The 27,330-nt window shown below is 35.3% G+C and overlaps 1 long non-coding RNA gene and 1 other non-coding gene across 2 annotated transcripts in view; one reads left to right on the top strand and one right to left on the bottom strand.

The window, feature by feature from the left end:
- The window catches only part of LOC116662232, a 275,084-nt gene that overhangs the window by 94,137 nt on the left and 153,617 nt on the right, over positions 1–27,330 (top strand). The window lies entirely within an intron of this gene.
- Positions 17,320–17,391, bottom strand: TRNAA-CGC. The gene has a single exon. It is a non-coding gene; the product is annotated as a tRNA-Ala (tRNA).

The raw sequence follows: 27,330 nt of genomic DNA, 5'->3' as shown, positions 1-27,330 counted from the left end.
GTTATTCTGATTATTTTAAGAGACTAAGTGATGCTTTAAAATCTAGAAGCTTGAGCTTTATTTCATTTGTCTGTGGAGAAAATGAGTGTTAAGTAGAATCAACTTTGTTACAGAGCTTTACCCACTCAAGTAAAATTTTGAGTTAGAAAATGAGTTGCAGACTTTCCAGAAAAGCTTAAACCAAACAATTTTCGTTGAAATTTGGGGCAAATAACTGTTAGTTCTTAGATCTATAAAAAGGAAAAATACCTGAGGTCAAAGCTAAAACCTAATTCAGATCACTCGTATTAAGCTCCATTTAAGAGGCTCATAATTTTTTCATTGAAGGAAAAGCTTTTTTTTTTCCTGCTTCTTTATATAAAATACTCTGCTTGTTACGGAGATTTTGTTCTTTGGTCTAGTTTTTATAGCTGGAGCCAAATTGAATTGCCATTTTTAGAGCCAAACTTGTGATTGAATAAATTGAACCATTATTACTGGAAAGAGCAAAGAATGTTTTGAAGCTCTTGAGGTGTTGAAGACATAACATCTGCAAACAAAAAAATCAAAACTATTTTAATGTGTAATGATATGACTGGACACTTACTGAAATTGTTTTAATCAGAGCTGAGAGAAACAAACACATGAGATTTGAGCCCTTCCATGATAAGATAGGCAAATAGCTCACACACTGCTTTGTTAATGCTTTTGAGAAGACATTGCTTAGGACTGGGACAAGTAGGGTAGGATTTGAGCTTCTAAAACTACAGTGATTTTTTTACTTAGTTTAACATACTGTAATGAGAGACACAGAGGTCCTGTTTTGAATTATTAAGCTATTACTTTTGAATTTCATGTAGTCAGATATTGCAGGGTTTCCATTTAACATTTACTAAACCACTTATAGGATTTCCTTCTGGAACTGGCAGAACTCAGCTCGGGCAGGGAGCTGATAAAGTTGTAGCCCTGGATGAGAGTAAGAAATAAAATCTCTTTGCAATCCTGTCTTCCAGGGAGGATAGATAAACAAGTCCCTTAAAAAATGTATGTCTATTGTATTACTCTTTTAGTACTCTTTTGGCTGTTTTTTTCCCCCGTTACAGTGCATTTTGAGGACCTAATACCAGCTACTAAAAAGTTATGCTATACTAAAAACAGACATTTAAAACACTTAGGTAGTAGCTAGTATTCAAAATGTTATATTAATCTGAAATTAATTTCAGTGACATGAATATCTAAAGAACTGTTGAAGAATTGGTTGTATTATTTCCACTAGGCAATGTTCAAGGTGTAGGAAAGCAAACATGTAGCTACGTGCAGTTATTTCTCTGAAATACCTTTGGCTTGAAATTATTAGCCTATATCTGCCGATTCAAATAGCTGCTTAGAGAACTCAGGATGTGAAGACATCCCTCCTCTTGTAGTAATTTATTTTGTTTTAGCTTCACAGAATACAATTATTAATAGAAATATTCAGAGCTAATGTCTTATGTAAGAGACTTCTATTACACATTTATTTAGCTTCTAATAAACCTAGCGTAAAATTACAGAATTTTAGATTTGCAAAGAATTTCAAATGACCTATTACAATCATTTTTCTGCTTTTAAATAAGAGGGAGCATTCTAATCATTTGGAAAAACTGTTTATCTTTTCTTAAGTCTCCTGAGATATGTACTTTGTTTCAGTAATTTCCAAACAATACATCAAGTTGTGCTGGTAGATTCTATACATGTAATGGGCCTGTGGCCATTGTAAGTCCTTACTTGTAAGCACAGTTATGGGGGGGATTGGGGTATACTTGAGAGGAGTGATCTTTATCTTGCTTTTAGTCTATTGCTTTTTTGTCAGTTTCTTCCCCAATGCAACCTGATAAAACTTTAGGGAAATGAGAAATTTTCCTTTTCTTAAGAGTAGAAAAAATTAAGAGGAGCCTTCCTTTATGTTACCACTGGGCGATTTCACTTTCTCAAAATTTTTAGACTTTATGAATTTATATAAATCCATTCTAAATTCTTTGTGCTCCAACTGAGTCTTTTCTGGTCCTCAGAAAAGACAGGGAAGAGCTGCTCCCCATCACTCATAGCACAGCTCTCTGTGTACTTGGTGACTTTTGGCTTGTGGTTGATCTGCTGTGACAGAAGCAATGTGTGACTCATCAGGGGCTGCTCTTGAGTCAGCAAGTGATAAGCAGCTGGATTTATCTCCAAAAGACTTCTCAAGTCTGACACTCACACTCACTGGCTTAAGAGCATGGGAATGAACAACAGAGGATGATTTCAGGGGAGAATTTTTGTCCTCATCTGAGCCTTCAGATTATCTTGTTTTTAATTAAACACCCAAACCTCAAGTTTCTAAAAGTTTGACCCACTTACTTTCTGATATGAAAAGATGACTTCTAAGTAGTCCTACATTTCATATCGAGGGAGAGGACATGAGGAGGGACATAAGGAACACCAGAAAGGTTCTTTGTCAGTGGTGTGTCATCAGAACCAGAAATTCCTTTGGAAAGAGCAGAGATTAGTAAAAAGTGCTTTGGAGACAGATAGCTCTGGACTTGAATTTCTGCTCTTTCACCTAACAGCTGATGGAAATGTGGGAAGGAGAAGGTTGGAGATAGCAGAGGTGAGGTGCTAAGGACTGGGCTAGTCAAGATAGCCTTTGGCAATTGTGTGTGTGTATTGGGGAAAGTTGGGGTAACAGGAGACTCTGGACCATAGAAAGGTAAGGAATAATAGCACCAAAAACTAATACTAAAAATTTTCATAATGATAACAATAAAAAAAGGAAGTTAGAGTAAAGAATGTCTATCGATACACAAATGATTGGATTTACTCATTTTCTCTCTCTACATATGTATGCATGTATAAATTTATGTATATATATGTATGTATGTGTTTAAAATTTTTAATCTAATTTTATATGTATGTTTTCCCTAAGAACCTCTGCATACTAGGTATTGTATTAGTCATTGGGACTACAAAGACAAATAAGCTATGGTCTTAGTACCTTAAGATTGCACACTCCTTTGTATCTTTCAGGAAGTTTTTGCATACATCCTCAACAAGTTCTGACAGATACTCAGTCTTGGCAGAGTATGCAGGATCATAGGAATCTGCAGGGGAAGGTTTTACAGAGTGATGTCCTCTATCTTGAGCTGGTATTTTTCCATGTGACTTTGGAAAGAGTGTAGAAATAAAAAGTCCAGAGAAATCATGACTACCACAAGTGAGGATTATTAGGTACCAGAAGGTATAAATGCATGTTGAAGGTGTTTCTATCTCTTTTCTAAACTGCCTTGGAAAAAAAAATTCTTGCTCCCTTGAGGAAGTGCCAGGATTTCTGTGAGCCCATTTGCAGAATCACATTAGCTGCATGTGTTAGTTGGGCACTGTATAGAGAACTCTTTTAAACAATTGTGAGGCCCACTCTCCTTCCAAGTGGTAAAGTCAGGAACCTTTCAAGCACTTCTGTGTGCTAATTATAATATAGATGTTACAGGGTTAATGAGCATTTTCAATTCTTCAAACAAGCTATGTAGATAGACACTCAGGAAGGCATTTTTCCAAATGAAGGGGAAATGGAGAAACAAATTTTGAAAAAAAAAAGTCATCAGAGATACTATCCATTATCATTAAATATAGATACACAGTACAGAGTGCAATTAATGTTATTTTTGATTCCTGGCAGAGCTTAAGACGGTGGTTTGTCCGACTGCTGTAGGACATCAGTGAGTGGGACTGGGCCTCATTAGGAAGGAGAAAGGAAGAACAAAACTGCCAACTCAAGAAATAGAGCCCTGTGATGCAGACAGTTAATGTACTTTGTCATGTAACACTGGGAACTGTAGATCTCCGTGGTCCTGAAGAGGATACAGGGAAAACAGGGCTCCCAGATAGGATGTTTAAGGGCATAGTGGTTCTGAATTTTAAGAGAGTTCAGTAAGGAGCAGTCTTTGAAAGACAGCCTTGAAAACTGAGTTTCACTTTAGCATTAACAGGTTCAAACAAGAAAGGTTGGTGAAATCTTTATTTCAAATGCATTGAATAACTAGTGTGACATATTTTAGGTATTTTGGGAAAAAATGACTCTGGTACAATTTCTTGCATAAGTATGTCTCTCTCCTTTGCACCCACATTGGTGTGAAGTACCCAAATTTTAAACAACAGCGAAAATAAAATCAAAGTCACTTTATTTTATACATTCTAAAATATGGAGTATATCCCATAAATCAAACCTGTCAATACTGGAACATAGAAATCATGCAGTATGAATTTATTTTTATCCTTTGTGTGTAAAAATATAATAAACTGAACATTCCATTATAAGCATTAAGTTATCATAATGTTTTTAAATTAATAATGGGCCCTAGGAATTTTGAGATATGAAGGACATTTTTATTCCTTAACAATACACTCATTTTTTCTGTTAATAACATTATTGTGTCTGCTTCTCATGGTTTTTCTGTCTTTACACGTGTGACTTCTTATTTTGAATATATTGCCAATATTGCCTGTAAAAGTTCCCCTTTTTACTTCATAATCACTATTTCTAGACTCTGGTGATTTTCAGAAACCAGGTAGCCAAGAATGTTACACTGTCAATAGAGTAAGAGTAAACTCTTGAATAAAGCATGAGATTATTTTGTGCCTTAAGTATATAAACTTTAAGACGTGGATTTTGTGACACTGATACTAATTTTGTTTCTCCAGACAACTTTTATTTACTTACTTTTTCTGGTAAAGCTGTATTCTGGACAGTTGAGCTTATTAGATAAGTTATACATAAGGTACACAACTGTATTTTAATTCTGTGGTTCTCTTTGCTTGGTTTTTGTTCCTAATAATGTTAGCTCTAATATTTTTATTCATAGCTTGTGTGAATTATCCCAAATAATATCTGAAAAAAATGGTACATGAAACCAGGAATATACTTTCCTTATATTATAGTTTCCTACAAAACTAAGCAAATCATCTTTGCTTTGAATCTCTTATTTTTATTTTTTTTGGATGCATGAATAAAAGTAAAAATAATAAGGAACCAATCTCAGAACTTCAACAATGTAACACTTAACAGTATTGAACTATACACTTAAAAATTTATTTTATCACAATTAAAATTTGTTTTAAAAAAGAATAAAAGTAAAATAAAGGCAGATAAACAAAGAAAATTACTTGAAATGTTCAATGATCCCACTCTAGGAAACACTCAAAAAAAAAAAAAAATCCCAACACGTTGCAGAGGTAATATAGCAGCATTGCCTCAGGAAAAAAGGTAAGAAAAATAGAACTAATAATAAAAGCATGTAAGCAAGACAACTCTATTTAATTACAGAATTTAGAATAATGCTTTAGGTACATTATTCCTGAGTAGCCATCATGACAGTAGCAATTATTTAACCACTGTGCCCAGAATCACTTTATTATAGTATTTCAATGATGCTGGAAGTTTTTAAGATGCTGTACAATACATATATTGTTAGAAAAATAAATAAGAACATCTTTCCGAACATCTTTTCCATACAGGTTTTGATAGGAGAATAACACAATTCAGAGTTTAAATGGAGAGAAAGAAATTATTGGAAAAAGAAAGAGTGAGATTTTATTGCAGAACAGTTAACTCTTAATTCTTTTTGCTACTAATAGGGGCATTAAAGTTATAAGAAAAGTCTTTAAAACAGATAAAATGACAATTAACTCTAAAGTTAGGAATGACTTTTGGATGAGAGTATGAGTGACACCACAATAAATGTACCCTGTCCTACATGAAATGTTAAAAAAAAAACTTGTAATTTTTCAAGTATTTCTAGACTTTAAAAACTCTGGCAAAAATGGCATAAAAATTTCCTTCACTCATTTTCACCATATATTAACATCTTAACGTAACCATAGCACAATGATCAAAGTGTGGGAATTAATGTTTATGTATCACTACTAATCAATCTATAAACCTCATTCATATTTTTCCAATTTTCCTACAATTTTCTTTTTTTTTTTTTTTTTGGCAGGGGGAGGTAATAAGGTTTATTTTTAGAGGAGGTACTGGGGATTGAACCCAGGACCTCATGCATGCTAAGTGTGCCACTCTACTGCTTGAGCTATACCCTCCTTCCTCCTACAATGTTCTTTATCTGATCTAAGATCTAATCCTGAATCCCCAAATTGTATTTGTTTTTATAACTCTGTATTCTCTTCTAATCGGGCATTTCCCCAGTCTTAAAAAGAATACTAACCAGTATTTTGTAGAATAAATCTTAGTTTGAGTTTGTCTCACGTTGCTTCATGTTCAATTTTATATTATGCATTTTTGCCAAAAACAGTAGAGAACTGATTTTTGTGTCCTTCTCAGTGCATCATATCAGAAGATACTCTTTAACTTCTGACACTATAAAATGTTCCAGACTTATATTATGTTTTCCCTAGCCCAGTCCTGGTTACTTTTCTTGGAGAATGTCATTTAGAAACCAAAATCTGAGTGTTAGGCATGTTCATTACTACTACTTGGTAGTATCAGCAGCAACAGCAGACTTTGTACTGATACATCCAATCCTAATCCAAACCTCAAAGGTCTGTTCTGACCTTCTCCCTTAACTTGTTTTTATGTCCTTCCTATGACAAATGAGGTAGCTGTCTCTCCTACCCACAATATATTTAATTATTTGCTAAATCCTAGATTACACGTAACATATTTTCACAATTTTTAATCTATATTCATGTGAAAAACAAATTTGTTAGGATACAATATTTCTGTCTTTTCTCTAACAGTATTTAATGAAAAACACTGTTTTCCACAGATACTTAGGTTATTTATCCTAACCCCAATACGTTTATTTAATATTAAATAGAAAAATTGCATTTTCAGAAAGAAAAACAGTGTGACTGAGGATCATTTATATCTAAAAACAGAGTGAATGCATCTGAGTGGTTGGGGCTGTAGCAACACCCAATATTACTTATTTAATATTGTTTTTGGTTTTTACTTTTTTTCCCCAGCTACTGTATTGTCTGTATTAGATAATTTTTTTTTTTAAGCAAAAGCCCTGTAGTACTCAGTGTAAACTCTAATGGCCAAAAGCACATTTTCTTATTTTTCATTTTGAATAAATTATAATGAATATAATTTACAGAAGAAATTTTAATGATTAATTTGGAGAATTGGAAATAAGAATACAATTTATGTATTTATTTTGAATATATTTTTTTTCTGACTTTGAAAGTAATAAATCTTCATTGTATAAGCACTGACTGATAAAGAAAAACATTATAGAAGCTAGTAAAAATCATTTATTATCTTGTTACCTAGTGATAACCACTGTTAAAACCCTAATACATGTTCTCCACTTTTATATATGGTTGTATGGATATCTATATGTGTAGTTTTAAATTATACTCTTAACTTTATTACATTATAAGTATTTTCCTTGTCACTAAATATTCTTCAAAAATATGATTTTCTTTTTTTTAAACTTTTTTATTGAGTAATAGTCATTTTACAATGTTGTGTCGAATTCTAGTGTAGAGCACAATTTTTCAGTTATATATGAACATATATATATTCATTGTCACATTTTTTTTTTCGCTATGAGCTACCACAAGACCTTGTTTATATTTCCCTGTGCTATACAGTATAATCATGTTTATCTCTTCTGCATTTTAAAATCCCAGTCTGTCACTTCCCACCCCCCGCCCCCTTGGCAACCACAAGTTTGTATTCTATGTCTATGAGTCTGTTTCTGTTTTGTATTTATGTTTTGTTTTGTTTTGTTTTTGTTTTTAGATTCCTCATATGAGCGATCTTATATGGTATTTTTCTTTCTCTTTCTGGCTTACTTCACTTAGAATGACATTCTCCAGGAACATCCATGTTGCTGCAAATGGCGTTATGTTGTCAGTTTTCATGGCTGAATAGTATTCCATCATATAAATATACCACATCTTCTTTACTCAGTCATCTGTTGATGGACATTTAAGCTGTTTCCATGTCTTGGCTACTGTAAATAGTGCTGCTATGAACATTGGGGTGCAGGTGTCATTTTGAAGTAGGGTTCCTTCTGGATTTATGCCCAGGAGCGGGATTCCTGTGTCATATGGTAAGTCTATTCCTAGTCTTTTGAGGCATCTCCATACTGTTTTCCACAATGGCTTTCCTTGCTTACCTCTCCCACTCTTAATGATTTAGATGTCTTCTTTTACAATTTTGTGTTTATTCTTTTTGTAATTCATGGCAGTTATCTCCTTTCCAGTTATGAGTTTCTCATTTTTGTAGCATCCTGCTTCTTTTCTATTTAGAGTAGACCTGTCAATATTTCTTTTAGCATGGGTTTAGTGTTGCTAAACTGTTTTAGTTTTTGCTTGTCTGTGAAGTTCTTTATCTATTCTATTCTAAAGGATAGCCTTGCTGGATAGAGTATCCTAGGCTGCATCTTTTTTTCATTCAGGACTTTGAATATATCTTGCCATGCCCTTCTGGCCTGTGGTGTTTGTGTAGAGAAGTCAGCTAAGAGCCTTATGGGAGTTCCCTTGTAACTCACTCTTTGTTTTTCTCTTGCTGCCTTTAGGATCATTTTTTTATCCTTGACTCTGGCCATCTTGATTATAATATGTCTTGGTGTGGGTCTGTTTGGGTTCTTCCTGTTTGGGACCCTCTGAGCCTCCTGTACTTGGATATCTGATTCCTTTAGGTTTGGGAAGTTATCAGTCATGATTTCTTAAAATACCTCTTCAGTCCCCTTTGTTCTTCCACTTCTGGAATCCCTATTATGCATAGATTGGCATGCTTTATATTATCCCATAGGTCCCTTATATTTTCATTGTTTTTTATTTGTTTTTCTTTCAGCTGTTCTGATTGGGTGCTTTCTGTTGTCCTGTCTTCTAGATCACTTATTCGTTCCTCTGCATTATCTAGCCTGCTTTGTACAGCTGTTAGGTCAGCTCTCATCTCAGCAAATGAGTTTACTAATTCTACTTGGTTCTTCTTTATAGCTTCTATTTCATTTTTGACATATTTTATATCTCTAGACACTGTTTCTTTTAGTTCCTTCAGTACTTTGATCACTTGTTTTTTGAAATCTTGATCTAGTAGGCCATCAATGTCTATTTCCTGATTATGCTTTCAGGGGATTTCTCTTGATCTTTTAATTGGGAGTGGTTCCTCTGCTTCTTCATATTGCTCATATCTCTCTGGCACTGTGGCTTAAGGAGTCTCAGTTACCTAGTTCTCCTGGAGACGCTGTGCTCCTAATGAGTTTATTGAGAGGTCTTTGTGTCTTTGCCCTGTTTCACGAAGTCAGCTTGCTGTTTCCAGAGGCCCTCTGTTGGCGCCTTCTTCTGTGCTGCTCCCAGTGTCTGTTGGCTAGCAGATCGTGCCCCCTCCCAACACTGGGTCAGGTGCTGAGCTCTTATCTGGTGGGCAGGTGGGCTACTCCCCCTCCCGATGCCGCAGTCAGATGCTGCACTCAGGGGAGGCAGGTGGGCGGATCATGCCCCCTCCCAGCACCGTGGTCAGGTGCTGCATTCCTGCCAGAAAAGCAGGTTGCCGCCCGCCCTTTCCCAGCGCTGGTCGCTTCACTGCTCTGTGCAGCTGCCCACTCTGCCTTGGGTCGGAGCTCCGAAGGTGGGCTCGGGGAAGACTGCAAAATGGCCCCGCCTCTGCTCTGGGCCAAATCTCAGCTCCTTGTTTGTCTTGGCGAGTTCTCTGAGGTGCCAGGCAGAAAGATCCTATCTGCCTCCAGCTGTAAACAAGTCTCAGTCCTGCCTAGGAGGTTGCAGAGCCCCTGGGTGCGGATTCAGGTCTCGGCCCCACCCCCACCCGGGTGCTGTGTATAGGAGAATATGGCAGCTGTGCCTGAGCCCTGCCTCTCTTCTCGTGAGAAGTGCCAGTAATGGCGGCGCAGGTCTGAGGAGACAAAGGCTACGGCGCCCCTTCCCCCAGGGCACACCAGCCGTGTTGCTTTGCTTTTTTTGCAATTTATGGGGGACTGAGGTTGTTCTGCTCTGTATCCCCTCCCAGCCATGGCGTGCAGCCCCCTGCAGTCCCCCGGGGCTGCCTCAGTGCAGCCACCCCAGTCCTCTGCCTGCCTCAGGCCGCCTACCCTGGCCCCAGCTGCTGGCTCGCGTCTCGGGCTGGGTGTTGCAGGGACCCTTTGTGTCCATTTAACTCAGTTCTGTTGGTCAAGGGGTCCTCAGGGCAGATCTGAGCCTTGGAGGTTCCCTCTCCGTCCCGCTGGCCTCTCCGTTGGAGAGGGGAGACCCAGCGAACGAGTGCCAGTCTTCCTTTGCCGCTCCCTCCCCGTGGGACCCGTCCCGCACTGTTTTGCTTTTTCTTCTTTCTTTTTTCCTATCGGATTTTTGGCGTCTTTGTCTTTTGAAGAGGGCGATGTTCCATCGGAGTTCGGCAGGTGCTCTGGTTGGCTGAGTGGGTCCGTAGATGTGAGTTTTGGTGTATTTGTGGGAGAGGGTGAGCTACAAGCGTCCTTCTACTCCGTCATCTTGCTTCCTTCTCAAAAATATGATTTTCAATGGCTGAATATTTTTCCATCAAATACCATCATTTATCTAGCTGTACTCCTAGTCATGAAGTTTGAGGCAGTTCCCAATTTTTGTGCTTTTATATAAAGAACTTCATTGCCTTGCCTCTTAATAAAACTTTACATGGAGTTGATGGTGAAAAAAATAGTGCTTTTAAAATGTTGTTAACAAAAAAATAGGACCTCTTCAGAAAAAAATTAGCAACAAATTTTTTGTGAATGAATGGAAGAAAGGGAGGAAATGGGAAAGGACAAATTCACACCAGACGGAATATATGGTAAAGTTGTTCTGCCCTGAGAAAATGGGTGATAGAATGTGTTGCCACTTAGCACAAATTTTCTGCAAAAGAAATTTTACTGGGTCCATCCGTTAGTTTTTGCTGTGTAACTAGTAGCTTAAAACATTATACTATAAAAAAGTTTTCTCACAATTCTGTACCTAGGTGGGGCAGTTTTTCTCATCAGGGCTGGCTTGGGCTTGGACTGGATTGTCTGGGATGGCTTCAGTCATGTATCTGGTGCTTCAGAAAGAACATGTGGTGTCTCTCCCCATATGGTCTCTCATCTGTCAATGAGGCCATCCTGGGCTTATTTACATGATATCAGAGGCCTCCTGGACTGTTTATGAGAGTCCTTTGAATTTTTCCCATATTGCTTATCAAAGAGTAGGAAAAAATAAATACCTAAGTTTGTTGGAGGACAGTCTGTTCATGAAATTGTCTCATTTCAGTTGTTTTAAGACTTGGAGCTTCTTAGGGAAAGTTCTGATAAGCAAGCTTCAGGTCCAGATATTCTCATTCAGTAGGTTGCAGTGGGGTCTAAGAATCTTACTCAGAGTAAGTAGGATAGTCTGATGTAGGTAGGCCAGATTTTAAGAAAATTGTTCCAGGCTATGACTCAGTGTATCATGAAAGCGCAAGAGAAATCCATGAAATACATGTGAATGTTAGATACAAAGATTTAAAAACTGATAATCTTGACTTGAAAAGGAAAAGTTGTGTCCATTGCATTCTTTTATTTAAAAAAAAAATTCCCTTCTCTCCTTTTGTTGTCGCTCACACTTCCACAAAAGTGAGATAGGCCAGATTGGAAAGGCCTTGGATCTAGAGAGTGGAAGTGACTCAGAGCTGAATGAAAACCAGGAGTCAAAACTCAAGAGCAAGACTAGAGGTCTATTTCTTATTTGGGGGAAGTATATATGGATTATAAAATAAGGAAATCATTCCAAAAGCAAAATTCAAACAAATAAGTAAACAAACTCTTAGGGATGAAGGTACTTTAACCATGGACTGAAGAGGGTTCCAGATGTGGCATATAGAGATAAGAGAGAAAAAATAGATGATGGATGGTGATCTAAGCATTAAAACTGCTAGATTAAGAAATTTTACAGGTAGCTATAAAGCATGCAGTTAGTGGAATATTAGGATTCAGGGTCAGAAAATCCAATACTTTGTGGAATGTGGTATTGGTTGGAAAGAGTTATCCAGTTCTGGAATACCAAGGTCAATGTAAAATTAGAAGTAAGAATGCTTCTTAGTTCTGATACATCAAATTACTGTCATAAGGCTTTTTATATATTCTCCTTTCTTAGGACCAAAGGCTGACTTCTATGATTAGAGAGGCATGGGAAAGAAAATCATAGAGAAGGACATTCCCTTAGGATATTTGTCTGTTTTGTTTCAGGTGTATAACTCTAATCACATAAGATTAAACCAGTCCAGTGTTAACTTTTTTCTTTAATCACTTTTTCCAACCATGTCAAGCAAGAATGGTTAATCATTCTATTTCTGTTATGGCCAGTATTGCTATTGATAATTGGAGTATGACTACTTTTCTACATGACTTATCTAAACTACTGGTCTCCACTTCTTGAGGCTGGGAGCTTTATTTATTTTACTTCTCCATTGTATGACACAGGGCTGAACATAGGAGAGTTTAACAAATGCTTTATGAATATGTGAAAGAAGAGATTAATTTAAAGAAGGGAACTTGAAGAATTTAAAGCTTTTGAGACTGAGATCTCAGAAGACTCAGGGCTTAAAAGGAAGATACTCAAAATGTATGAAATATATTACTGAAGAGAATAACCACAATTATATCTTTGGTCTATTTTTAAATTGGATTGTCTATTATTTTTTATTTTTTTAACTTTTTTTTTATTGATTTATAATCATTTTACAATGTTGTATCAAATTCCAGTGTAGAGCATAATTTTTCAGTTATACATGAACATATATATATTCATTGTCACATTTTTTTCTCCATAGGCTACCATAAGATCTTGTATATATTTTCCTGTGCTATACAGCATAATCTTGTTTATCTGTTCTACAATTTTGAAATCCCAGTCTATCCCTTCCCACCCTCCGCCCCCTTGGCAACCACAAGTTTGTATTCTATGTCTGTGAGTCTATTTCTGTTTTATATTTATGCTTTGTGTGTGTGGTTTTTTTTTTTTTTTTTTTTAGATTCCACATATGAGCGATCTCATATGGTATTTTCCTTTCTCTTCCTGGCTTACTTCACTCAGAATGACATTCTCCAGGAGCATCCATGTTGCTGCAAATGGCATTGTTGGTTTTTATGGCTTAATAGTATTCCATTGTATAAATATAGCACCTCTTCTTTATCCAGTCATCCGTTGATGGACATTTAGGCTGTCTCTGTGTCTTGGCTATTATAAATAGTGCTGCTATGAACATGAAGTAGGGTTCCTTCTGGATATATGCCCAGGAGTGGGATTCCTGGGTCATATGGTAAGTCTATTCCTAGTCTTTTGAGGAATCTCCGTACTGTTTTCCGCAGCGGCTGCACCAAAGTGCATTCCCACCAGCAGTGTAGGAGGGTTCCCCTTTCTCCACAGCCTCTCCAGCATTTGTCATTTGTGGATTTTTGAATGATGGCCATTCTGACTGGTGTGAGGTGATACCTCATTGTAGTTTTGATTTGCATTTCTCTGATAATTAGTGATATTGAGCATTTTTTCATGTGCCTATTGATCGTTTGTGTGTCTTCCTTGGAGAATTGCTTGTTTAGGTCTTTTGCCCATTTTTGGATTGGATTGTTTGCTTGTTTCTTATTAAGTCATGTGAGCTGCTTATATATTCTGGAGATCAAGCCTCTGTCGGTTTCATCTGCAAAAATTTTCTCCCATTCTGTAAGTTGTCATTTTGTTTTACTTATGGTTTCCTTTGCTGTGCAGAAGCTTATAAGTTTCATTAGGTCCCATTTGTTTATTCTTGCTTTTATTTCTGTTGCTTGAGTAGACTGTTCTAGGAGAACATTTTTGAGATGGATGTCAGATAATGTTAGATAATATTTTGCCTATATTTTCTTCTAGGAGGTTTATTGTATCTTGTCTTATGTTTAAGTCTTTGATCCATTTTGAGTTGATTTTTCTGTATGGTGTAAGAGAGTGTTCTAGCTTCATTGCTTTACTTGCTGCTGTCCAGTTTTCCCAACACCACTTGTTGAAGAGACTGTCTTTATTCCACTGTATATTCTTGCCTCCTTTGTCGAAGATTAGTTGACCAAACGTTTGTGTGTTCATTTCTGGGCTCTCTATTCTGTCCCATTGGACTGTTTTTGTACTGATACCATGCTGTCTTGATGACTGTAGCTCTATAGTATTGTCTGAAGTCTGGGATAGTTATTCCTCCAGCCTTTTTCTTTCTCTTCAGTAATGCTTTGGCAATTCTAGGTCTTTGATGGTTCCATATAAATTTTATTATGACTTGTTCTAGTTCTGTGAAATATGTCCTGGGTAATTTGATAGTTATTGGATTAAATCTGTAGATTGCCTTGGGCAGTGTGACCATTTTATCAACATTGATTCTTCCAATCCAAGAGCATGGGATATCTTTCCATTTTTTAAAGTCTTCTTTAATTTCCTTCCTCAGTGGTTTATAGTTTTCTGTGTATAATTCTTTTACCTCCTTGGTTAGATTTATTCCTAGGTATTTTATTACTTTGGGTGTTATTTTAAAAGGAATTGTTTTTTTACTTTAGTTTTCTGTTGATTCATTGTTAGTGTAAAGAAATGCAACTGATTTTTGAACGTTAATCTTGTAACCTGCTACCTTGCTAAATTCTTCGATCAGCTCTAGTAGTTTTTGTGTGGATGGATTGTCTATCTTTTAAAATTTATTTGTATTTACATATTCCGGATCAAGTCCCTTGTCAGATACATATATTAACAATATACTTTCTCACCCTGTGACTTTTTAAAAAAAAAAAATCAGACCTGAAAGAGTATACATTGTATGATTTTGTTTTATAAAGTTCAAAAAAGCAGACAAAACTTACCTATTGTAATAGAAATCAGATTAATACTTACCTTTGGTGGATGAGAAAGTGAGAATGACTGAGAAAGTGCAAGAGGAAGTTTCTGTGGTGTTAGTAATATTCTACATTTCAATCTGGATGGAGGTTCCATTTGCACATGCTTTTCAAAAATTATGCAGTATGTTTAATATTTGTGTATTTTATGTTGTATCTCAGTAAAAAGTAAAAGTCAAAAAAGAAATTAAGTGCATGAAAGAGCCTTTTAAACAGACATGCTTTCAGTCACTGTCAAAGGAAGGAAGCTAAATCATTTAAATGAGGGGAAAACAGACTTGGATGTTTTATGAGTGCTCTCTCTCTAGTAGGAAATAAGTGTGGCCCTAAACTAAGCAGCTATTTTGGATAATTTAGATTTACTAACCATCATCATCTGTTAACCATTCAGATTTACCACATAGGGGTATCTAAATAGTCTGTTGAGGGGATCACATCAGCCAAAAGGACTGTGCTTGTTGCATTCTGGTTAATTTGGCTTCTTGAGGCATATCATAAATCATGAGGTGTAAGCAAATTTTCAGTCATTAAACTACTTCCAGTTAGCACTCTGCAGGAAAATCTTTTTTCTTTTTTTCCCTCTTACTTAAAATTGGGTTTAAAACTCTTCAGTATTTATTACATCCAACTTGTGATCCCAAATGGAAATGTTCTTTAGCCTTGATTACAATAATCTGTAGAACTCTTTGCCTAAATGGAGAGTCTGGTTAGATTTCTTTTCTAGGTGACTGCTCTTCTATTTATTTAAAGGGAGGAAGATGCATAAAGTTTTACAGTGACAACATCTTTTTCTTGTGTGGTCCCTGTGTATATATCATCACACAATATTTAACCACTTTCTAAAATTTTTCATTCTAATTTTAAAGAGTTGTAAAGGATATAATTCCCAGTTTATTGTAAGTATTAACATTGTAAACCAAAATTATAGCATCACTCTTTTAAAAGTATCCAGTAGAATGTAACTGCAATGATATCAAACCAACATCATCCATTTAAAAAAAAGAACAGTGTCTTAATAGTTGGAGATTTTTTTCCTTGAACTCATACTGCCTTCCCATTTTCCCCAAAGGATTTAACCTAATATAATACACTTTTATGCTTGAAAATGTTTTATTGTATAATTATCTTAATTTTTAGCAACATAAATATTTATATTAACTGAGATTAAAATCTCTATTTCCTGTGACCATGAAGTGTAAACGTTGAACTTTTTCACGACTGAATTATCATTACAACTATTATTGCTGCATAATTAATCAAATCAGTATGCAAATTTATAAATCTTGAAAAAAGTAATTATTAAAATTTAAAGGTTTTTTTTCTGGGGGGTTAAAGGCATTATGTATTCATAGATGTATCTTATTTATTAATAGAATGAGACAAGTTTTACATCTATTCTACTTGTATTTTTTTGTGGTTAAAAACACTGATAAATATTTTCACATAAATAAGTAGATGGAAATAACATTTATTTTTTAATAGGAATGTCACTATTTTTAATTCATTAGTCAAATGTCAAAAATTATATAGTGATGTATCATTTAAATTATATTTCAATCATCAGCTTGATCTGGACTTCCTTCACTTTCACTGTAAGCAGAGTGTTAGAAGTCATCTGATTTACAAAAGGACTACCCAGGCATTAGTAATTTCCTTTCTCAGAACCATAAATGCTTTTCAAGTGACATCTATTACTGTTACTTTTTGACGTAAAGGCATCTTGTTTAACTCGATGTACTCAGAAAGTGTTGGTGAAATAAAAATATCATTTACTGTAACACATCCATGCAAGTTTTTTGATAAAGGCCTTCTTTCTTATAAAGTATTTTAAATATAGTTCTATCAAACTTTTAACTGTGGGCTTAACTCTTTCTGTTCATGGAAAATGTTCACCTTATAACCTAATTGGAAATATAAATTTCCATTGTCAAATAAATCAGCCAAGGCAGACTTACTTCCTGTCACAAAATGTCTGCCTTTGTTTTTCAGTTTTGAAAACATTGGTGTGTTCTTACGATAACCACATTACTTCTGATTTCCAGAGTGATTCTGATGAATAAATAAGAGATTATTTCAACATGTCTTTGTTACTTGGATTCAGTAAGGTGGTTGTACATTTAATATCTTGTGCCCGAGCTCTCACAAGACTTCTCCCTCAGGAGTGTTGTCAGTATGCAGGGGAGGGACAGGGTAACAAAAATTGTCTTCACTCCTGCTGCCCTACTCACAGTATATCTCAATTTAGGTAATTTTAATGTGGGCCATATTATCCTGTCTTTAATTTTACTCTTAGCCGTTTATGGAGATAGGTATAATAAAAATAAGGACAGACAGAAAGCCGTATCATGTGTTTACTGTGCCTTGATTTAAGAAGTCTTTACAGATTTCTTATTTATTTATTTATTCATTATTTTTATTTTTATTTTTTATTTTTCATTTTTTGTGGGGGAGAGGTCATTAGGTTTGTTTGTTTATTTATTGGAGGTACTGGGGATTGAACCCAGGACTTTGTGCATGCGAGGCACCTACTCTACCACTGAGCTATACCCTCCCCTACAGATTTCTTAATATCAGTATTTCAGGTTGTTCCTTTGTGCACCAGGGAAGTTTATACTTCAAGGCAGTGCACCGTGGTGAGATTCAGGATGAAAAGAGACAAGTATGCCTTTCCTTTTCAAAGTAGGAGAAGAGTGATTATCAGAGGGCAAATGGGGAAGGAGACTATGTTAAATTCCCAGAATGATTTCTCTGATAAGACTATGTTCATTTCCTGTTTGAAAATAATACATGTATATGCACAAATATGCATATGAATTACATGTATGAAAACAAATTAGCTAAACTAATTTTGAATGTCAGCCTTTTTAGTATTTAAATTTGGCAGATGAAAGACAGAACTTTGTTATTTTATTATTCTTTTAAATTGACAAGGAGGTGTGAACATACTTATATTTCCTTTTTTTTCTTTTACCCCTTCAATTTTTTAAAATACTTTATCTTTTAGATCAGTTTTAGGTTCACATCAAAATTAAGAGGAAGTTACAGAGACTTCCCTTATACTCCCTATATTCATTACAACTGATGAACCTACACATTTTATCACTTAAAAGTCTACAGTTTACATTATGGTTCATTCAGTATTGCACATTTTATGCATTCAGTCAAATGTATAATGACATATATCTATCATTATAATATCATACAAAGTATTTTCACTGCCCTAAAAATCCTCTGAGCTTTGTCTGTTCCATTCTACCTCCCACCCCCTGCAACTACTGATCTTTTTACTGTCTCCATAGTTTTACCCCTCCTTCCAATTTTTTGTATATGCCAGAAAATCATAGGATGCTATAATATTTCAACAGATCTGAAAGTTAGGAGAATGACTTACAGAGTTAAAACTAAAAATCCTGTCTTTTCTGAATAGGTTACCTGCTGTCTAGCTAGAGACTAAGGTAGGAGAATTCATGGGAAATAGAATCTCTTTGAAACTTAAATAAGGACATCCAAAATAGCATTGGATTTAGTACTTTGAAGAATTTAGGTTATGAATAAAAAAGAAAGGAATGTAGATGCAACTTTTGCCTCTTTTTATTTAAAATTTTTGATATATAAATCAAAGTCTTAACTCCAGTGGTTACTGCATACTTGATTGGAGATAGAGGAGAAAGTATCAGAAAGAAATAAGAAAATACTTGCATAAAAATATGGCTTATTAACTTGAATTCATGGTAGTATTTTTTTTTAAAGTGTGCTAGTTTAAAAGTAAAAGCTATAGAAGTCCATTTAAAAATTAGGAAAAGAGCAGAAAGAAGAATTAGATATTACTCATAACTACAACACTTAGAAATAGTCACATAATACTTTTTTCCAGTTACTTGTCCATGCATGTATATTTTCATTTAGTTGAAACCATCTTCCATATACAATAAGACTTGTAACACCTTTCATTTATCATCATATCTTGTCATATAGCTAAACATTTTGGAAACATAGTTTTGGTAACTATATAGTATGCCATCACACAGATGCATCAAAATTTAGGTCATTTTAAATTTTTGCTCTTGATAACATCTGCTGTGATGAATATCCTTTTCTATATATCTTTTCTAGACTTCTGTTTTTTTCTTAGGATAGAATTTTAGAAATGTGATTTTTAGAGTAAAACAGGAGACTTTAAAAGCTTACACTGCTGATTTGTTTTACAGAAAGGATGCTCAAATTGACAGGTCACCACCAGTTTGAGAGAACAATCATTTCTCTGTGTCCTCTCAAGCACTGAGTATTAGCTTTAAAAAGTCTCTGCTATGTAGGTGAAAAAGGGCACCTCATATTGAAATGCATATTATTCCTAACTCATTTGCTAATTCTTCTCTCACTCTCTTAATTGGTTAGGTTTTATAAATATTGATAGATATTACCTGCAAAAGTGTGGAGATTGTGTAAACAAAACAGTATACCTAAAACTCCCCAGAATTTTGGTACAGATATAATGTAGATCTAATAATTCTGAAATATGATTTTCTTTTCAAGTATTGTTAATTTCAGTAAAGTTTAATGTTGAAATTTCTTGTCTCTTTCTTTTTAATGGTAATTTTTTCCTTCCATACATGCCAAGTTTCTCTAAATGTCTTTTTAATTTAATCTTACATGTTAATACAATTAATAATACTTGTATTACAATGTGATAGGCAGACTGATGCTCCCCAAAGATGTCCATGTCCTTATCCAGTCATCTGTCGATGGACATTTAGGCTGTTTCCATGTCTTGGCTATTGTAAATAGTGCTGCTCTGAATATTGGGGTGCAGGTGTCTTTTTGAAGTAGGGCTCCTTCTGGATATATGCCCAGGAGTGGTATTACTGGGTCATATGGTAAGTCTGTTCCTAGTCTTTTGAGGAATCTCCATACTGTTTTCCGCAGTGGCTGCACCAAAGTGCATTCCCACCAGCAGTGTAGGAGGGTTCCCCTTTCTCCACAGCCTCTCCAGCATTTGTCATTTGTGGACTTTTGAATGATGGTCATTCTGGCTTGTGTGAGGTAATACCTTATTGTAGTTTTGATTTGCATTTCTCTGATAATTAGTGATATTGAACATTTTTTCATGTGCCTATTGATCATTTGTATTTCTTTCTTGGAAAATTAGATGTCCTAATTCTTGCAACATGTACATACGTTACTATACATAAGAAAGGGGAATTAAAGTTGCAAGTGGAAGTAAGGTTGCTAATCAGCTGACCTTATTTTAGAGCAATTATCCTGGATTACTTGGGTGGGCCCAATTTAATTACAAGAGTCCTTAAAAGTGGAAGGAGGAGGCAGAAGAGGTCAGAGGAATGCAATGTGAGAAGGACTCTGCATTGCTGGCCTTGAAGATGGAAGAAGGGACCCATGGATCAAGGAATGGGCATCTTCTAGAAGCTCGAAAAAGACAAGGAGATACAGTGTCCCCTGTAGCCTCCAGAAAGGAATGCAGCACTGCTGACATTTTGATTTTAGCTCATTGAGACCTGTGTCAGACTTCTGACCTATAGGAATATGATAGTAAATTTGTGTGGTTTTAACTCATTAAGTTTGTGATAATTGCTTACAGCAGCAATGGCAAACTAATACATAGACAAACACTTTTGTGGTTCATTACTTGTCTGGAATATTAAAAACTTACTTGATTGATAAAAATTTTCTCATTTCATTATCATTCAATTTTGAAATTTTTTTGCCAAAATACTGATTGATATATTTACTACAATTAGATTTTACAATTAGATTTTTTTCTCAATTGACCTTAGTAATATAAAACAGATGTTTACTTATTAATATCACTTTATATTTTTATCCACATTATTTATGATTTTCATTTTATGTAATTATCAAAATCCATTACTTTTATTATTTCAGTTGCCTTTGTGGAGTTGGCTCACATTACTAATTTTAATTCCTTTACATTTTTACTGAATAGAATTGAAGGCTAATATCTCAAAAAATGAAGGATAATACTCATATTTTTCTCCTCTCCTGAATCATGCCAGATGACTTTTCACATGAATATTTCTATTAAAATGTCCATGATATTTGGGCTTCTTCAGGGTCTGAATTTAAAAAAAATCTCTGCTAGTCCAGTTATTTATTCAGTAAACATTTATTGAGTGCTATAATATGCCAAGCTTTTTGTAAAATGTTTATGATACAATGGTAAGACCAGTTTCTCCTCTTAAGGAAGTTACAGTTGTATCAAGACAAATGTACCAATTAGGATAATGGCAGGCTAGACTTATGGTCAACTTGCAAAACAAAACAAAACATGGGGAGCCCCCATTTTCTTTCCTCTGAACCACTGTAAAATTTTAACTCACCTGCCATCTTCCTGCCTGATTTATGTATACCCCTTTCTTAAGAGAGAAATCAGACTAATTCACTAGAACATAAGTCAGATCATGGCAGTCCTCTTCTCAGATACCCCCAGTGGCTTCTTGGCTCACAGTAAATGCTAGAGTCCTAAGGCTGAAAGGTGAAAGGCCTCACATGTCTGCCTGTCTCTCCTCACCATGCTGACCCTGACCACCCAGCTCTAGGCATATGGGCATCCCTTTCAGTTTTGAACACATTCAAGCATGTTTTGGCCTCAGACTTTCTGCACTTGCTGTTCTCTCAGTCTGGAGCACCCTTCCTCTGGGCATACACCAACCATGTTTCCTCACTTCCTTGTGATTGCTACTTAAATGTCACTGTATCATTAAAGCTTTCCATAACTATCCTATTTAATAGCAGTTACCCAATGGTCAGGATGTCATGCCCTAACCACCCCCAGCCTGCTTTATTTTTCTGCCATCTTGTATTTTACTGTTCCCTGTGGCATATTATGTGCTTTATCTCTCTTTCTGCCTCCCTTGGTAGGTAATCACTAGGAGGCATTATAGCTAATGTGATCATTGTTGTATTTCCATGGATAGAATAGTACTTGGCACATATGGATGCTCAAATATTTGTTGAATTAATGATTGAATGAGGAGAATCTGATTCAATTTTGGGATTCAAAAGGATTTTCTTGTGAAAGTTATCCATGAAATTAGTTCTGAAAGATGACAAAGAGTGACTTTGAAAGGAGAGGAAAGGGTATTCCAAGCAGAGGAAAAGGCAAGCAGCAAGGCAAGAAGCCACTAGACTTCCCCTGTCACAAGTATAATTACCTTCCAAAGATGTTAGACTGTAAATGGATTAAATTTATATCAGGGATACTGAGCCTCACCTCCAAGAGAACCTGTAAATTGTTTTATGTGCACGTCTTATCTTCTAAACTCACAAAGGCAATTTTTTTCTATTATCAATGAAAAGAAGATGAACATTGAAGATGAATAGACAACCTATCCAAGACAATAGAAGTGTAATGGTTTTTTATAGGATGAGTGAAAGGACTAAACTTGCCCAGGTGTGTTCATAGTACTATGGTTTTGGTATGGAGGGACCTCAGAGGAATTGAGACTAGCTTGGGAAAAGCTTTCCTATTATTTGAACAAAATATTTATTTTTGCTTCTGGCTCAGTGTTTCTGATTTCAAATTTCAAACAAAATTTTAGTGACAGTTCTGCTTTACACTGCCTTTGTAAGTTTTATAGATATTCAAATCTAGGGAATGGTAGAATATGTCAGTAACTCCTACAGAAGATAAAGGAGAGGGAATCTTTGAAAAGCAGTCACTCAAGGCTGAGAGTGTTAGATGCAATGTTAGATGATACATAGAATTACAGAAACATAGTATGGTATAGTCATTGCCTTAAGGATAGTTAACAGTTTATTGAGAGGAGTGAAATGAACCATAATGATGTTAATGTCAAAGTCAGCACATATTGTGGGTATACTATATCCAAGCACAATTATAAGTGATTTCATAGAGTAATTATTTAGTATTTATAACAGCCTTATGGGATAATTACTATTATTATTATTATTTTACAGATGAGGAAGTTAAGGTTTAGGGAGACTAAGTAACTTGCCCGAATTCACAAAACTGGGAAGCAGTAGAGCCAGTACTTGAACCCTGATCTGCTGACCTCCAAGCTCATATACACCATTTTTACCTGAAAATACAAAATTACATATTTTAAAGAAATATATAAATGAGTTTCAAATGGGAATATATACAAGCAATAATACATGCAATGCAATAATAATATAAGCAACTGAGTATATAATATGTACATATATGTAATACTGCTTTATTATTGGAGCAATTAAAAACAGCCTTTGTTCTTGTGCTTTGACTAATCTCAAATACTAAAATGCAGAAATTACTAATATTACTCTATATTTAATTATCTTTTAGGGAGTGGGTGAAAAGTTTTAATGGTTTTATCAGACTTTCCTTTTTCCTGAGAAGTCAGAAAAATCAACTTTTTTCCCAAAATGTATTTACTTTCCTTTATTACTTTTATATTGAGTAAAATCTGTTATTAAGGAATTTAATGCGTATAGTACTCTGGGTTGACATCTATCTTTTTAAATAAGCCACTTTGTAAAAATTTGGCATTTAGAAAGGTGCATTAACTTTTTCAGGGCCCCGTTTAGTGCTCTGCTCCAGTAATTTACTGGTCTGTGATACATCCTGCAGTACTTTGCTGGCAAAGTGAAGAATGTCATCTGTTAAAGCTCCAGAGACTATGCTGGCTTCTGTAGAAGCATAATGACTTAAAACAAAACAAAACAAAACAAAACAACAACAAAAAAAACACAACTCTGGAGATTCTGCTGAAGTTTTTTTGCAAATAATCCTCAGTATTTGTTTCATAAACAGACTCTGTAAAAGTCTGTTTCTGAAATTCCTAAAAATTTGACAAAATCTCATTAACTTGATGTCAATATTTTAAAACCAGTTCTAATTTGAAGACTAATTCCCAAGTCACCTAAATTGAATTATCTGTACAAATACAATATTGGAAATTTGGCCCTAGTGCAAAGTACCTCTAGAAATAGTTAATAACGAGCAACTGTTTTTTTAAAACTCTGGAAACAGAGTTAACTCACAATTTGTAAAGCACCTAGCAAAAAGCAGAAAGGAAGAGGATTAAAGCAGTGTTTACATTTAATTTTTTTCCTTTGGACTCTTTTTTTCTAATCCCTTGTCAAATAGTAATTTGTGTCAATAGCTAATGGTTCGCCTGAAGGAGCAATCTCTTTGTGTTGGCTTGGGTCACTTTAAATCAAATAATGTTCAATCTTTCTCTTTCTCTTTTTCTCTTTCTCTCTCTCTTTCTCTCTCTCTCTCTCCCCCCACCTTCCTCCCTTCCTTTCTCCCTTCCTTCCTTTCTTTCTATTGAGTTATAGTTAGTTTACAATGTGTCCATTTCTGGGGCACAGCAGAGTTTTTCAGTCACACATGAATATACATATATTTGTTTTCATAATCTTTTCATCATGAGCTACTACAAGATCTTGACTATATTTCCCTGTGCTATACAGTATAAACTTGTTTATCTATTCTATATATACCTGTCAGTATCTATAAATCTCGAACTCCCAGTCTGTCCCTACCCACCCCCCCCCCCCTTGGCAACCACAAGTTTGTATTCTATGTCTCTGAGTCTGTTTCAGTATTTAAGTTCATGTGTCTTCTGTTTTTTTTTTGAGTCCACATGGAGTGATATCATATGGTATTTTTCTTTCTCTTTCTGGCTAACTTCACTTAGAATGACATTCTCCAGGGACATCCATGTTGCTGCAAATGGCATTATGTTGTCATTTTTATGGCTTAATAGTATTCCATTGTATAAATATACCATATCTTCTTTATCCAGTCATCTGTAGATGGACATTTAGGTTGTTTCCATGTCTTGGCTATTGAATTTATGTATGTTTAATTCAAATATGTTTCTCCTTGGTCTCTTGTTTTAAATCATTAGAACTTTACTTTCCTGAGGTAGAAATGATAGATACGTATTTATATGGGTGGAAAACAAACTGCCGTTTTATTTCGTAAAATCAAACTCTTTATCTTTGTTAAAACCAGGATCTTCTCTTCCTGCCATTTTCTCTTGATAGCACCTGAATGAGCCAATGAGCTCAGACTGGAGGAACCTCAGTCTTCTTTCTCCCTCCATTTTTAGTGAGTGACAAAATATGACTTTCTTTTGTGACACTTTTTTCATTGTTTTCTATTTTTACATGGCTATTGCTACAAACCAAGTTGGATCCTTATTGTCCAATACCTGGAAGTATTGTAGTGGTGTTCCTGTTTACAACCCCAATTTCAATTTCTCCTGCACATCCCATTCAGGACACTCTGATTAACTTAACCTCTTGCTTGAGAACCAATGATGATTTTCATTTTAAAAATAATAACTTGGGTTCTTGGAACTCAGTCAAGGGTCTTTTCAAGCTGACCTTAAACCTACCTTTCCAGACGTACTTCCACTTCTTTAGTTTACCATATATGCTCTAGGAAAATGGCACGATAATGTTCTCAGTATATCATCTGATTTTCCTGTCCTGTCACCTGTGCTCATGATATCTTGAAAATGGTCTTTAGCAATTTCAAATAGATCAGCGTGTATAACTTGTGCTAGGTTTATATAGATCTGGGATATAAGCCCAAGAGTGGAGATCTTGCTATTAATCACTATGATATTAGGCATTTATATTTGTTTAATACTCAAATGAGTGATCCATACCACTTTTTCCTAATTAATGATAGCACTATAGCATCCTGGGAATAAACACTTTGAGTTAAATATATTTGAGAAAAAAAAGTTTTCTGCCTAATAAACTTGTGAAGTGGTATAAAGGATAAATAAAAGGGTGGATTCTGGTCCCAGACCACCAGCATTCAAATTCTGACTGCTACTTGCTAGCTCTTAACCTTGAGCATGTTATTGAACCTGTCTCTGTAACTGTGTCTTCATTCATAAATTTTATCTATTACATATGTTTATAAAGAGAATTTAATCAGTTAATACATGTAAAGTGCTGAGAATGGTATCTGGAACTGCAAACTAATATAAAAGTAAAAAAATCTAGTTATTAAAAATGATATCAACATATTTCAGAATTTAAAAATTTAGAAAGCCAGAGTACATTGTTCTTCTTGCCTCTTTAACTTAATTTGTATCCAAATTTCTTTACTCAATACATTTCTTCCAATGAATCCCAATCTTTGGATATCATTAAATGAGAAGACCCTTTCTCATTGTCACTTCAGTAAACTAAGAGCTGTAGATGTTTGTGACTTGGAGTAAGCTGTCCCTTCTAATAACCCCACAGCTAAAATTGCTTCTGCTGATCCAGAGACTCTCTCTGTATTGCTGCCATGGTCTTTGAATATGCTGAAGGTCAGAAAAACAGATAATATAAATAGTTAAATAAGATCATTAATCAATACTGTATGCCAGTCACTGTTCTAGATATTGTTCTATCTCATTTAATCCTGACAACAATCTGATGAAACCGACATCATTGTAATACTGTTTTTTTTTTTTTTTAATGAAGAAATTGAGGTGCAGAAAGAGTGAATAACTTGCTTAAGGTCATATCAGAAAGTAGTGGAACCAGTTTGATGTGAGAAGTCAAACCCAGTCAGTCTGATTCCAGGCAACCCCCTTTTCCCACTACTTTCACATTAAGCCCCTGTGTAGCTAATAAATATACGTACCTCTAGTATTAGTTTATTTTAGCTGCCATACAGTTCCACAGACGAGGTGATTTAAAGAACAGAAGTAAATTTTCTTACAGTTCTGGAGCCTAGAAGTTCGAGTTCAAGGTGTCTGCAGGTTTGACGTCTCCTGAAGCCTTTCTCTTTGGCTTGCTCATGGCTGCCTTGTGCTGTGTCCTCACATAGTCTTTACTCATGCTTACCACCTGTGTTCTGTGTTTTCAAATTTCCTCTTCTAATGGAACTCAGATTGGATTAGAGCCCTACCCTAAGGGCCTCATTTTGAGTTTAATCACTTCTTTAAAGGCCCTATCTTTAAACATAGTCACATTCTGAAGTACTGGGATTTAGGGCTTCAAAATATAAATTTTGGAAAGATACAATTCAACTCATTATCTCTGTAATCTATCACCCCGCATATCCAGTCCTGGAATGTGCTGCATTTAAAGAAAAAACAAAAAACAAACCAAAAACGAAAACATGCTTCAGGCAAAAATTTCAATCTTTATTCATACTTCTCTCAATTTATGGATATCTGATGATTTTGTCAGCACTAACTCTTATCTGTCGTCCTTTCCTATCTTCGAACATTCCCACCTCTTTGGAATCTCTCACCCTTTCTCCCATCATAGCACTCTCATCTATGTCCACTTGTACCTGCTATTTTTTCTTACTAGATCCTGTCTTCTCTCAGGGGTGGAGGCCCTGGGAGAGAAGGTCTTTGTTGTGTTTTATGGTTTTGTTCTGGGAATTTGCATATACTGACTTAGTTACCTTTTCCCACCCAGTTTCCGGCGTGACTGGCAAAGAGGGAGATGGAGGGGTGTAGACCTCATATTCATTGCCCCCATC

Source organism: Camelus ferus, chromosome 3, assembly GCF_009834535.1.
Source record: "Camelus ferus isolate YT-003-E chromosome 3, BCGSAC_Cfer_1.0, whole genome shotgun sequence".
NCBI lineage: Eukaryota > Metazoa > Chordata > Mammalia > Artiodactyla > Camelidae > Camelus > Camelus ferus.
The sequence above is the reverse complement of the archived record's forward strand: the minus strand, read 5'-3'. Positions and strand labels throughout refer to the sequence as shown.